Below are 14,035 nucleotides of genomic sequence, written 5' to 3'. Positions count from 1 at the left end.
TATTTCATCTGCATATTGCTGCAATGTAACATCGGCATACAGCGATCCATGTCCTGGCTAAAATCTCCATGTAGCACCAGCCATATTTTTGATTCATTTGAAAACCAGAAACTTTTTATGTGGTCAGGGAGTTTATCTCATATTCAAAAAATGTATTTTGCCAGCTTTGTTATCCCTTCTCATATCAAATGTCTGTTGTTTGTAGAATATGAGTCAACTGGGCAGTCCTAGGGAAGACTGTATCACTGAATAGGATCATCCAATGGACCATGCATGCAAAATCTAGACGTTTGAATGCATAAAATGCAAGTTTTGCTGAAACATTTCTCATAAAATGTGTATCAATCTGATCTGCTTCGTCTGCTCTATAATTGCCTGCAGATCAGATAATTTCAACATGACAAATTCACTTTAACTGCCATTAATAAAAGGGTTTTTAACTGTAAGAACAACTGCAAATGATGTTAAATAAGAGAAACAATACTGACCTCATATTCGTATATGTATGGAAATGACTGTGTATCTTATATGACTTTCTTACCACAGGTATTGTCTAAGGTATGATAATGATACCTGTACTTTGCCAAAACAGCACTTCCTTTTATCATTCCATCCTTGGAGAAGGAGCTACAAACGAATACACAACTCATATATGAGTGGCAGGTGGGAGATGCTAGCCCCACTGCTGCACTAATATAACACAAAGAAAGATAAGACAAACAGGAAAAAGCAGCAACAAAAAGGATAAAGTCAGACTTCTGTAACATTCCTTCTTAGCTCCTTCCACCAAGGAAAATGGATTTGTATCTTCAGCAAGGATTGGTGGGTAAAACCTCTATTTAAACCTAAGGAGGAGCGGCTCCAATGCAGCTGCAAAAGAAACACTCAGCTAGAAACTGCTGGAAAAGCTGCTAGCAGCAAAACTGGCATTAACTGTTTCAGTACTAAGAGAAATGAAACAACATTTAAACGTAGAGAACCAAATGGAGATGAGAGGCTCCAGTCCTAAAGCTGTCACTAGTCTCCAAAAACAGAGAGACGACTGTTACATAATGTGAATGGTTTTAATATGTGAATCCTTTTAATGGTAAGTAAAATTAGTAGATGTAAGTAAAATTATTATTATTATTAGTCAGTTATCTAGTGCTGACCTGTTCCGCTGTTTTGCATATTCATTCAAATTAGTCTCAGCCTCAGAGTATTTTTTATGTGCCATACTTGTGTCAATTTCATGGGAATTCAATTGATCTTACAGTATAATTACGGTATATTTTTGGACTTTGGAAGGAAACTTGAGTGCCTGGAAGAAACTCAGACATTTTAAAACCAAACATATTTCTCCATATTAAGAGTCTCTTTGCCTCTTAAAGGAGTTGTCCAGGACTTTAACATTGATGGCATATCCTTAGTCATCCATAGCTATGCTATGCAGCTCTACAGCTGAGCAGTTCCATCTGTCAGAGGCACCAGGAACAGCTATCGGTGAGGGTGCCAGGTGTAGCACCTCCATCTATCAGATATTAATGACCTATCCTAAGAAGAGGTCATCATCAGGACAACCTCTTGAATATCTAATAAAAATATCTACAAATACCATTATAAGTCAATTTGAATACCCACTAATATTCCCAAAAAGAAAGCTCGGGCAAAGTAGACCACACCAAGGGTCACCTTAGCCTTCATTCTGGCCATTCCATTAGATATCTATACAGATCTGTTAGTCATGACATTGATAAATAACACGATGAACTAGAATTTGGCAGGCTAGATGGAATTATGATAAAGGTTTACGTGTTCTTTCAGATAAAGCAGAGTGGAAACAGATGATGTCTCTGCTTACTGCATTTTATATGTGCACTTTTGGTATAAGGCGGATGTCTTCCAATTCATAAAAAAGCTGACGAAATCCAGGTGTTATTTCTCACAAAGGGATTTGAAATGATTACACATCTAACTGAGGAATCATTGTGAACAAACAATGTGACATCCATTACAGTAGGTGCTGATGGGCACCCGGAGATGCAAGTAACCTCTATGTGCGTCATTAAGAGTGAGAGAAAGCACGGCTTCCTGTAGCACTGTGGTAGTGCTGGAGATGACAGGTTCTAACACCGCAGGCTTTTATAGCTCTATATTTAGTGTATCTCTGCAGAATTGGATCTTGCCCTAAATGTCAAGGTTCAGAGAATTGCTGTTAAGTAAAATCACTTCCACATCCAGTGGAGCTTAAAACCGAGCTGTCATGCTGTGTATATTACTGCACTTCTGTATGTAAGAATAGTCTCATTGTTTATATTTCATTGTCATTGATTTACATAAGTGCATTATAAAAGTTATATAGTTACATAGTGTAACCAAGGAGATTTGTTGTGCTATTTAACTTCTGCAACATACACATATCATCCCATACCTTTATAAGATCACTTACAGAATCAGAATCCCTTTTTTATTAATAGCAGTTTTAAAGTTTATAAATTACAAAGGGTGTAACTTTAAAGAGAACAGCTGTAAGGAAGAGGACTAGGTGCTGTTGCATTCCTTCCCTTGAAGACTTCAAATGCGTCATTATATTGTTTAATGTAATGTAAATTGTGTCAGGCGTCTTTTGTAGATATTGTGATGTGTGGATTGTATTGTAATGTAAGGTTATATGTGGTAATGTAATGCGTAGCACTTGTATAGGAAGTTACGGAACAGTAGGGTAAGTGCTGGGACTAGCCCACAATGGGAGGGGTTAGTTGATCAATAAAGAGATGCTTCATTATAGAAAAGTTAGTGAAGACCTAGTGGGCTATAGTTACAGAGGGATAGTTTGTAGGTCACACACTGTGGGAGATTTGTGGCAGTGAAAAAAGAGAAGAGATGGGAGATGAGATAGCGTGATCCCTCAGTATTGACCGAAACACCGAGTGAGAATAATGCTGAAGCTAGATACCAACCGTTCAATGGAAAGGTGCCAGACAATAGAAGCCAGAAGATGGGACGCTAGTAGTCAGGCCCCTAACTGTCAGAGGTTTAGAAATATAAACCGACGAAAAACCCCCTCTAAAATACGGTAAATGTTATTGATATGCTAAAATCCCAAGCGAATAATACAAACAAAAAGGTGCTGTCTAAAGAGTACACAACGATAGCTAAAGTGGTAACAGCTATGGTAGGGGTATCAGTGGTGACCTGTGAGGATTAGGGTATAGGCAATCCAACTACTATAGTAAGATCATGGGCCTGGCCCTATACTTTCCGCTGGGTAACAATAGAGGTTAAACCACCCTAATTTGTATGGTGTGCCTGTTCTTTACCCTACCACTAGGTACTGTACCCTCCACGAAAAACTCTTTTTCTACCTATTATGGTCTTTATCAATAACCCTTGTTTTTTTGGCCTCTCACGAGGATTGACATTGACACGTGGGCACTATACAAATTAGGATGGTCTCTGTACCTACCATAGCTGTTTCCACTATAGCTACCCTTGTGTACACTTTAGACAGCACCTTTTTGTTTGGATTGTATGCTTGGGATTTAGCATATCAATAAAATTTACTGTATTTTAGAGGGGTTTTTTCCTAAACGTCAAGATTAATACTAATTAGCGTGTGCACAAAATCGGCTTACCCGGGCAGAATTCTTCTCAATTGTCCAAAAGTACAAAATTTTGCTCTGGCACTAGCGACTACACCTTACCCCCTCCTCTACGAGGTGAAGAGATGCGGATACGAAAGTGTCTGGGACTATAAGGCTCTACTCTAGCCATCGTGAAAGGACCCCTAACTCTCTGTCCCAAGTGCAGACTGGACACTGAGCCACTGGGAGGGTAAGTGCTGCCATCTTGACACTTTTGAGGAGATAGTGAAGAAAAGAACTCAGAAAAAGTGTATCACAATAATAAACAATAATGCACACCAGTTATATGTGCTGTTTTTGAGGCAGAGAAGCACCTTCAGTAAGAATCTAATCCTACTAATGTGTAGAATGGAAAGATGCAGGAAATCATTTGTGCCGATAATTAATTGTTGTATTTTTGGTGTACCAATTTGTGTATAACCTCTGTATGACCTGTCATGAATAATATCAATTTTCCTTTCGTGTTGTAATTATTTTGAAATTATTTTTTTTCATGTCTATGTTCTGCTGCTGTGATACACTTTATTGATCCCAAGGGAAATTGTAGTATCATATCGTAATTGACTGTAACGATATGGACTGTAGCATTAGGTTGGATTGTACTGGAGTCACAGAACCAGTAAAAGGAAACAGTCCAGTGGGAACTGAGAATGTGTCTTGATGTGCCTTGTACCATTGAAATATGCTGTGTCCCTATCTAGTGTGTGGAGCAGTTGGTGAAAATAAAAAGGTGATTAAGACTGGTGGTCTCCCTGTGAAAATGAGGCGTTATTTGGTCCTGGCTATTCAACATTAGTGGCAATATGCGGCCTGCACACAACACAAGTCCACAAACCAAGCCGGAACCAGCTCTTTTATATACCGTAGCAGGACATCCATAGTCAATCCCTTGGCCATGACTACCAATCTGTGACACTCTACACTTGGTGTAGAAGGCAGGATCAAACCTTGCTGTTAGAAGATGCCCGAAACATTGAAGATGGCGACTGTTGTGTGGTTGAATATGGCGCTAATTATAGGTTCTAAGATGGTGGATGGTGGCATAGCTCCAAAAGAGAACTCCGTTCATCATGGGCATTGGAGAAGCAGAAGAGTGCAAAGAACTTTCCATCCATTGAGAAGCTTTGCCCAACAAAGGAAGTGCCGTGCCTGAAATGAAAGCCCATGTCAACCAGTGTTCTCCTCTGGTGGACGAAGCGGAAAGAGAAGGTCCTCCCATTACAAATTGAGAGTGTGGAATGGGCAGAGACCTGTAGAAAACTGAGCATGAACTCAGTATAGCCTACAGAAGAGCATCGGTACCGCATTACAGTAGATGATGGTTACGGTATTATGGCCTCATCTATGACTGCCCAATATGGAAAATGAAACATTTTACTGAGGTGTAATCAGCTGTTAACAATGTGTCAGAGTTCTCTGAGGCAGAAAATTATGTATTTTTGCATCAATAGAGTATCAATAGACCTGTGTGAGGGCTTGTTTTTATGTATTGAGCTGGTATTTATGAGACTTTCATTGTTACATTGTGTTAGGGAGGTATCATGACCGAAACCCACAAATGATTGCAGATTCAAGTCCCATAAGAGGATTAATTAAACACAGAAAGAAAGCTTTTAAAAATATGAAAAAATATGTACAAATTCACCCTCTGTTCTCCAATTAAAATAAAGAAATTAAAAAACGTATGTATGCGGCTAAGAGCAATATTATTAGAGAATAGAATATATTTATATTAGCAATGAAAAGGACAGTTGGTTGTTCGTGGTAGCACCAAGGACTGTAATGCAATAAACTCTGCCTAAATGCCTTTAATACACTATCCCTACTACAGAAGTGAACCCTACACTAATTGCAGGCTTATAGCAATATTATTAGAGAATAAAATGTATTTAATTTATGTAGTGTCAGAGAAGAGAATAGCAGCTCCCTGGAGAGTAATTGAAGGGTGCGGTGCTCAGATATCCTTGTCCGGTTCCCAAATGAAGTGCAAATAAAATAGAGAAAATCCAGCACCAGCATAATTAAAATGTTTATTATAAAATGTAAAAGCCCATTACACATACATCCTTAAGGCATAATAAAAACATGGAAACGTCAATGCGTTTCAAGCTGAAAAAAGCTCTTATTCATTACCACGCTTTGATGTTTCCATGTTCTTATTATCTTCGAAACATGTATGTGTAAATTATTCCTGAAAGGACTGTTGGTTGTACATGGCAGTATAAAAGACTGTAATGCAATGAGCCCTGCCTAAATGCCTATAATTCGCTATCCCTACTCTAGCACCTAACCCTATACTAATTGCAGCTAAGAGCGATATTATGATGGAATAAATCTATTTGAATTAGCCCTTAAAAGGACTGTTGGTTTGATGTTGCACCAGCAGGTACTGTAACGCCATAAAACACTGTTCTCCAGGAGAAACTCTCCATACACTATTTTAGGGTACAGTGCGCCAAGTATGGTTTGACCGGGTCTTATATAGACCCAATGACGCTGTCTGGCCAGCCAATCACAGTAATGCCAGTATCCAACATGAGTAAAGGCCCAGTCACACACAACGACTTACCAGCGATCCCGAAAATGATGCGACCTGATAGGGATCGCAGGTAAGTCTCTGGGAGGTCGAAGGTGAGATGTCACACAGTCAGATCTTACCAGCGATGCAGGAACAATACAGATCTCAGCAGTCACTGTGACCTTGTCACACAGTGTCAAACACAGCGATGTGTCATGCCAAGCAGGACATCGCCTTTGAAGAAAATGGCCTGGACCATTCTGCAACGACTAGAGATCTCACAGCAGGGGCCTGATCGCTGGTAGGTGTCACACATAACGAGATCACTAACGGGATCGCTACTGCGTCACAGAAATCGTGACTCAGCAGCGATCTCGCTAGCGATCTCGTTATGTGTGACGGTACCTTTAGCATGTATGGTTAGGGGCTGAAAAAAAGCTGCAAAGCATGCGAGGCAGGACTTGAGCATGGTGCCCAAGAATCAGAATACTCAATCGAGTGTATCAAACGCGCAAATGCTCGATCAAGTACTGAGCACATTGACTCATTACTAATTATGACATTTCGTCATGCATTATTATGCTATCCATTCATGAAATTTACAGATCTGAGCAGTACAATTGCAAAACAGATTATTAAGGTTAAAAAAAAAATTTTGCTAAAATGGAAATGTTTTACTAACAATAGTTATGAGGGTTAATCAGGAGGAGATAGAGGTCAACATAGCAATAAAGGTATAGATGTGATATATGACTATCTAGTCTGGAAAATGAGATTATGTACTGAGTTGCAACCAGCAGAGTACAGTACTATTATGATATTAAAGTGCTGGAGAAGAGAACAAATAGTCTTTTAACTCTCAGGAGTAATTCACAGAAACTGAGAATACATTGTAAGGCATTACAGGCAAGAAATATGAATTATTATGTCACTCAGCCTCATATATAAATGAGGTCTTAGAGTCGAGCTGAGACTTGGTTTCTTTTCCTGGCTTCTCAGCAAAATCTCACTGAGTTAATTTGGCAACAAAAAAGCCCAGCAGAGATTCAGAAAATCCAGAGCAGCAAAAAGCAGTCAGTGATATGTCATTATTCAAATAGCTGAAATATACCGTAGCTCCTCCACAGTAATCTGGTATTTAAATGTTGCTCAAGGTGCATCATTTGTCACATTAAGTATTTCTGTCTGAAATAAAACAAGGTATCTATATTTCTACCATCGTTTTTCTTTAAAGTCAAAATACTTCTTATGCTAGAAATATGATTACAAGTGGAAGAAAAATGATTCAATACAGTTTTTTTTAAAAAAAATATTGATCAACTAGTCATTAAGTTCTGTTTTGCTGTATATATGATGGGGTCCATACTCAAGAGAGGAAACCTGCAATGAGCATTGTCAGTTTTATGTATTCTCTCTACACTTAATTCAGGAAGCGTGTAAAATGAGAAAACAAGCGGGCTGCCATGAACACCACTGTGGCTGCCACCAATTTGTTATGAACTCTCGCCAAACATGTGCCTCAGATGCCAGTGTAAAAGGTCAGGGCTATCATCAGAGCATGACAACCATGACTGGTGTATGGGGCCTGGTGAATAGGGGAGCCTGGCTGGGCCCAGGTTGATTACTTAGCTTTATTAAGCCCCAGGCTGGGCCCCCCTCTTAACTGGGCCCCAGTCACAACAGAGCAGAAGGGCACTTCGGCCACATGCATGGCTAATTTGCATGCAAAGAGGCGGAACATGCAAATTAGTCATGTGCTGGAGACCAGATCAGTGGAGTAGACCAGGACGGGTCGTGTCATCCCGCAGCCCAGTGCAGCAGTGTGATGAGGTCATCACTCTGTGACCTCATCACACTGCTTCAAGTAACAGAGCTGCGGAGGTGGCGGGGACAGATAAGCGTTCCATGAGCTGAAGACAGGAGCCAGGCGAGATCGCCAGGGGTGGTGGGGGCCTGCCGACCTCAGCCCCTGCCTTGTTTCAGCTCGATGTGCATCGGAGGGCGCACATCCAGCTGAAATGCATTGCAGCTTAGAGAGGACACCGAGCGACATAGGTGTCGGGGAGGGTGAGTAAAATGTTGGGTTTTTTTGATCAACACACAAATATGCCAGCCAGGAGGGGTCCAGGACATATACACCAGGAAGGGGAAAGAAACAAGGATGGGGACATATATACCAGAATGTGCTCAGGAGGGGGATATATATACCAGGAGGCCCCCAGGATGGGACATATATGCCAGGATAGGGACAAATAAACCAGGATGGGGACATATATACCAGGAGTGGCCCAGGAAGGGGACATATATAGCAGAAGCAGGACATATATACAAGGAAAGTGACAAATAAGCAAGGATGGGGACGTATATCAGGAGAGGCCAAGGAAGGAAACATATATACCAGGAGGAGGACATATATACCAGGAAAGGGACAAATAAACAAGGATGGGGACATATATACAAGGATGGACACAGGAGGGGATGATATATACCAGGAGGGGGACATACCTACCATGAAGGGCTCAGAATGGGGACATATATACCAGGAAGGTGACACATATACCAGGATGGGGACATATATGCCAGGGGGAGGGCATATATACCAGGAATGGGACAAAAACCAGAATGGGGACATATATACCAGAATATGCCCAGGAGGGGGACATATATAGCAGGAGAGGCCCAGGAAGAAGACATATATACCAGGAAAGAGACAAACAAACAAGGACAGGGTCATATATACTAGGATGGGTCCAGACATATATACCAGGAGGGAGACATACATACCAGGAAAGGCCCAGGATGGGGACATATATACCAGGAAGGGGACATAAATATCAGGATTGGGACATATATACCAGGAGGAGGACATACATACCAGGAAAAGGACATATATACCAGGAGGGATCCTGGATGGGTATATATCAGGAAGGAGACACACACACATATATATATATATATATATATATATACACTGTATATATGAAATTCACTTTTATTGATACAAAACACATAAGGCTGACAATAACAAAGGAACAAAGGTAGAAAACCCACCCTCTATTAACTTACTGCCACATTACCTTTTAGGTGAGGCTCTACAGCCAGGTATTGAGTGTTTTGGTATTATATTATTTATCTGCAGACACTGCCATGCTTATATACTTATTCTGCATTCTATTATCCATGCCCTGATACTTAATTGGGACTATGTACAGAATTATTATGTCCATCCCCATATTTCATCCATTCTTTTTCTCATGTCAATTGTTAGGCTTCCACCAGGGAGCACAGAGGCTGAATGGAGATAGAACTCCAAAGTGCAGTTAGACAAAAACCCACAAGAGGGCGCAAGCACGTGAAAGAGTAGTCAGCAAACCTAAGTCTAAACTGGGATGTCACGCCAAGACAGGGGGAGTGAGCAAGCTTTAAACAGGTAGAAACAAAAGGGTCAGGAGCTGAGAAGTCACATCAAACGCCAAGCAGGGGAAGCAGAGCCAAGGTCAGGAAACGTAACCAAGGTCAGAGACCAGGAGAGCAAGTAAGTACAAGTAGGGGGACCGAGACACAGAACGGGACCGGAGTCAGATAGTGAGGGTGGACAAACAGTACAAGGGAACAGAGGTCAGGGAGAGGAAAGCTGGGTAGCGGGACAGATTAGGGCTAACTCACAAGAACCAGTTGCGCACGGTGGACGAATCAACACCATGATAAATCAGTGTGAGCCCCGGAATGAGGCCCAACCGAGCAGACCCCCCTCCCACCAGACTTAACCCCGTCAGTGTCCAGCTATATTCATGACATCAATCAAATATTAACCTTTGTTATTGTCAGCCTTATATGTTTGGTATCAATAAAAGCCATGTTTATATATAAATATCTAGGTGTGCACATTTTTACTATGCAGCTTTTTTCCTCTCATGTTACAATTTTTTTTTTGCATAGTTTTTGTTAGCACCCCTCCCTTTATATTTATTACACTCTGGAGCCCACTACTTCTTTCTTAACAAAGTGTGGCAAGGAGCAGTGTGTGTGCGGGAATGAGATACCGGGTGGGGGGCAGTGTGTGTATGGGGAATATTATACAGAGCAGCAGTGTATATGTGGGTTATGCTATACAGAAGGGTAGTGTGTGTGTGGCAATATACAGAGGGGCAGTATGTGTGGGAGGATATTATAAAGAGACACAGCTTGTGTGTGGGAATAATATATAGACGGTCACTGTATGTGAGGGATATCATACAGAGGGGCAGTGTGTGTGGGGGATATTATACAGAGGGGCAGTGTGCAGAGGGAATATTATACAGAGGAACAGAGTGTGTGGGGGGATATTATACAGAGGGACAGTGTGTGGGGATATTATACAGAGATGCAGTGAGTGTGGAAGAGATATTATACATAGGGGCAGTGTGAGAGAGATATTATTGAGAGGAGGTGCAGTGTAGAGGGTTTATTGTGCAGAGGGTATATTATGGAGAGGGGTGGTGTAGTGCATGTATTATGGAAAGGGGAAGTGGAGATGGTGTGCTATTAATTCTCTGAGAGAAATACTTCATTTTGTAGAACAAGTTCAAGGGTGCTAACATTTTTGGCCATGACTGTGTGTGTATACAGGGCCGTATTTGGCCTTCATGCTGCCCTAGGCACTTTAAGTGGTTGCGCCCCTTACTGACATGTAAAACTATGAGTATGTGCACACGACATCTATTTAAGGCAGATCTACTCTGTAATAGACATGAAAAAGAACTAAACGCTAAAAGAATGAACATCTGCACTTGCTGAGCATACATTCAGTTTTTTTTAGCTTCTTTGAACAGCTTCACGTTTTCAAAGACATTAAGTGGTTAAAATATGTAACCGAGCCATTTTTCGGGGTGCTACTGCCAGAAAGTTGCTGGCTAGTACTTAATACAATTTCAATTTCAATTTTGATCTACTATAAAGCCTAAAATTAAATATTGCTACATCTAAATGACTACATCACCAGAACCAACCTCAATTCATGATAACATTACCAGAACCAACCTCAGTTCACGACTACATCACCAGAGTCACCATCTGTACATGGCTGTATGACCAGAACCATCATCTGCACACGGTTACATCACCAGAACCACAATCTGTATACAGCTACATCACCATAACCACCAGCTGCACGCTGGCATATATAGTTAACTAAACAAGATACTTTATAAAGCATATGGAGGCTGGTGGATGCATAATATAGATGCTTGTTTATGTCCTGCTGTGTCCAACAGCTGATGTTGGGAGGGACACATGGCGGGCATATGAATAACCTGCAGCATGCGTTCCACTGTGGAACACACCGTCGCTGTATAGTATAGAAGCAGCATGTGCTCCAGTTCGGAGCGCTGCTATGTGCATGTGCAAAATTACATTATTCAGGCAGACAAGAAGCGATGTGCGCTCCACAGTGGTATGCACAAAACAGTAGGACCTAGAGCTACAGCTCCGGCCAACAGGATATAGCATGCGTTCCATAGTGGAACATATCGCTAGAGAGATGTGACTGTCACCGGTGACGCGGCAGCCCAACCTTCAGGGGGCTATATGAAAACTTCAACTAGCTTATTCAATGAGTAAGGTGCATTTTTGAGGGACTAACGGACAGGGAATAAATAACCTCGGCCACATTAGAGATAATATAACCTCAATATATGTCACAGAGATAAGGAATATGCCCCAGGACATGAGAATATAGATTATGTTACAGTGTACACAAATAATAGATCTATAAGTCACTAAACAGGACCTATGTAAACTACATAATGGAAAACCACCCATCTAAACATGAAACTCAGCGAAATTAGTGGTACTAATCCAATATTTTATTTAAAATAATTTATTTTATTTTAATCCAAAACACATAAAATGTCATTAAAAATCAAGCAAGCAGTTCACAGTATAAGGAGTCGCACATACGACAGAACCCAAATCACACAGTTACATGCAATTTTGGTAAACCTAATCAGGAGGTGCTATGTAAAAATAGTTTTGTTTTTATATATATATATATATATATATATATATATATACATATATATATACATATTAACATTGGCAATAAAGTGTAATCCATCCAGACAAAGTGTCTATATTACAATGACAATGAACGCATATGTGTATTGCAACCTTCAACATTGGTATAAAGGTTTACATAGTAGGCATTAGTTCTAACACTGCATTTGCATGTGATATTAACCAGTGGTTACTGTCTGCCTGTGTGACCCCAGAACGTCCCGACGCCCGTTTCACCTCTTCATCAGGGAACGTGTCCTGATGGGTGATGGGTGACGCCCATAGTGGCCATCTGCAAAGCCACCATTTTGATTCAACTTTAATTTTTTCAATGGGAAAAGGGGTCATGTGACACATCAAACACTTAGAGAATTGCACAAGAAAAACAATGGTGTTCTCATTTTAACGTAGCTTTATTCATTATCGAGTTATTGACACATTTGTGACATGGAACAACGACTGTAACCCACTAAAGGATGTGCTCAAAGTGCTGCCCATTGTGTTAAATTGTCAACGTGATTCTCTTGTCCCACTCTTGACACACTGAGAGCAATACCGCAGAGGAAATGCTACCACAGGCCTCCTGTATCCGTTGTTTCAGGTGCCCCACATCCTGGATCTGTGGTATTGCTCTCGGTGTGTCAAGAGTGGGAGAAGAGAATCACATTGACAATTCAACATAATGGGCAGCACTTTGAGCACATCCTTTAGTGGGTTACTGTTGTTGCTCCATGTCACAAATGTGTCAATAACTTGATAATGAATAAAGCTACATTAAAAATGAGCACACCATTGTTTTTCTTGTGCAATTCTCTATGTGTTTGATGTGTCACATGACCCCCTTCCCATTTAAAAAATTAAAGTTAAATTTAATAGTGCGACTTTGCAGATGGCCTCCATGGGCTTCACCCGGCCTCAAATGTTTGGCCCCTCCCATGTACTAATATGCCACAAACGGTAAGGTGATATCAGCAACCACTTCCATTTTATCAGGATGTATCCATACTTATGGCCCACCTGTACAATTGTGTCTTGTTTTTAATGATTTTTAACAATTTTGTTATTCAATATACTCAGTTTGATACATATTTTGATTGCATTAAGATATTCAGTCTATTTATGGTTCCAGTGCTCTTTAGGTAAAACTTGTGGTTCTTCTTTTCTCCACTTATATGGTTTGTTGTATGGAGCACGGAACCTAAGACATTTGTATTGTATAATTTTCTTTGGTAGTGCAGACCCCGATTTTGCTTTTTCTTGGTTGGCTTTAAGTCATCTTCATCTATAACTGAACAGTAATCTATATGTTCTGCAAGACAAGTATCTACCACTATACAGTCACAGTATGGTGGTAATATCGGTGTTAATCTTTGTATAGTGATTTTCAGTAACAGGGCAGTCACCTGCTGAGGTTCCCCTATACCTATTATTAGCCTGTGCCACAAGGGGCTGACATATCATTGGCACTGGGGCCCAAGAGGTAAGAGGGACCCATTTCCATCTCCAAAGTCAGTGGAATTAGGCATTATGATGAAATATTGTATTGAAAAGTGCCCATTTACTGATCTTGTACCGGAGCCCTCTTACATCTGTGTTCACCAGTGTGCGCCACTCTTGTTGTAATCAGGGTAATCTGGTTAGGGGCCCTATCTGTTTCGCCCCTCGAGAGCTGGACCCCTAGCTACACCTTATTTTTCCGACATCTATCTCTGTTGAAATGTTTGAGCTAAGTGTGCATCAATCCTAATCCATTTTACAGATTTTAGAATTACAGATTATTACAGATCTTGAACCATTCTTGCAGTCTCCACATTCCTACTCAGTTTTTAGATTAACATTTAACCTTACATGTTCTTTTCTT

This window comes from Anomaloglossus baeobatrachus, chromosome 1, assembly GCF_048569485.1.
Source record: "Anomaloglossus baeobatrachus isolate aAnoBae1 chromosome 1, aAnoBae1.hap1, whole genome shotgun sequence".
Classification (NCBI taxonomy): Eukaryota; Metazoa; Chordata; class Amphibia; order Anura; family Aromobatidae; genus Anomaloglossus; species Anomaloglossus baeobatrachus.
Note: the sequence above shows the minus strand (reverse complement) of the source record.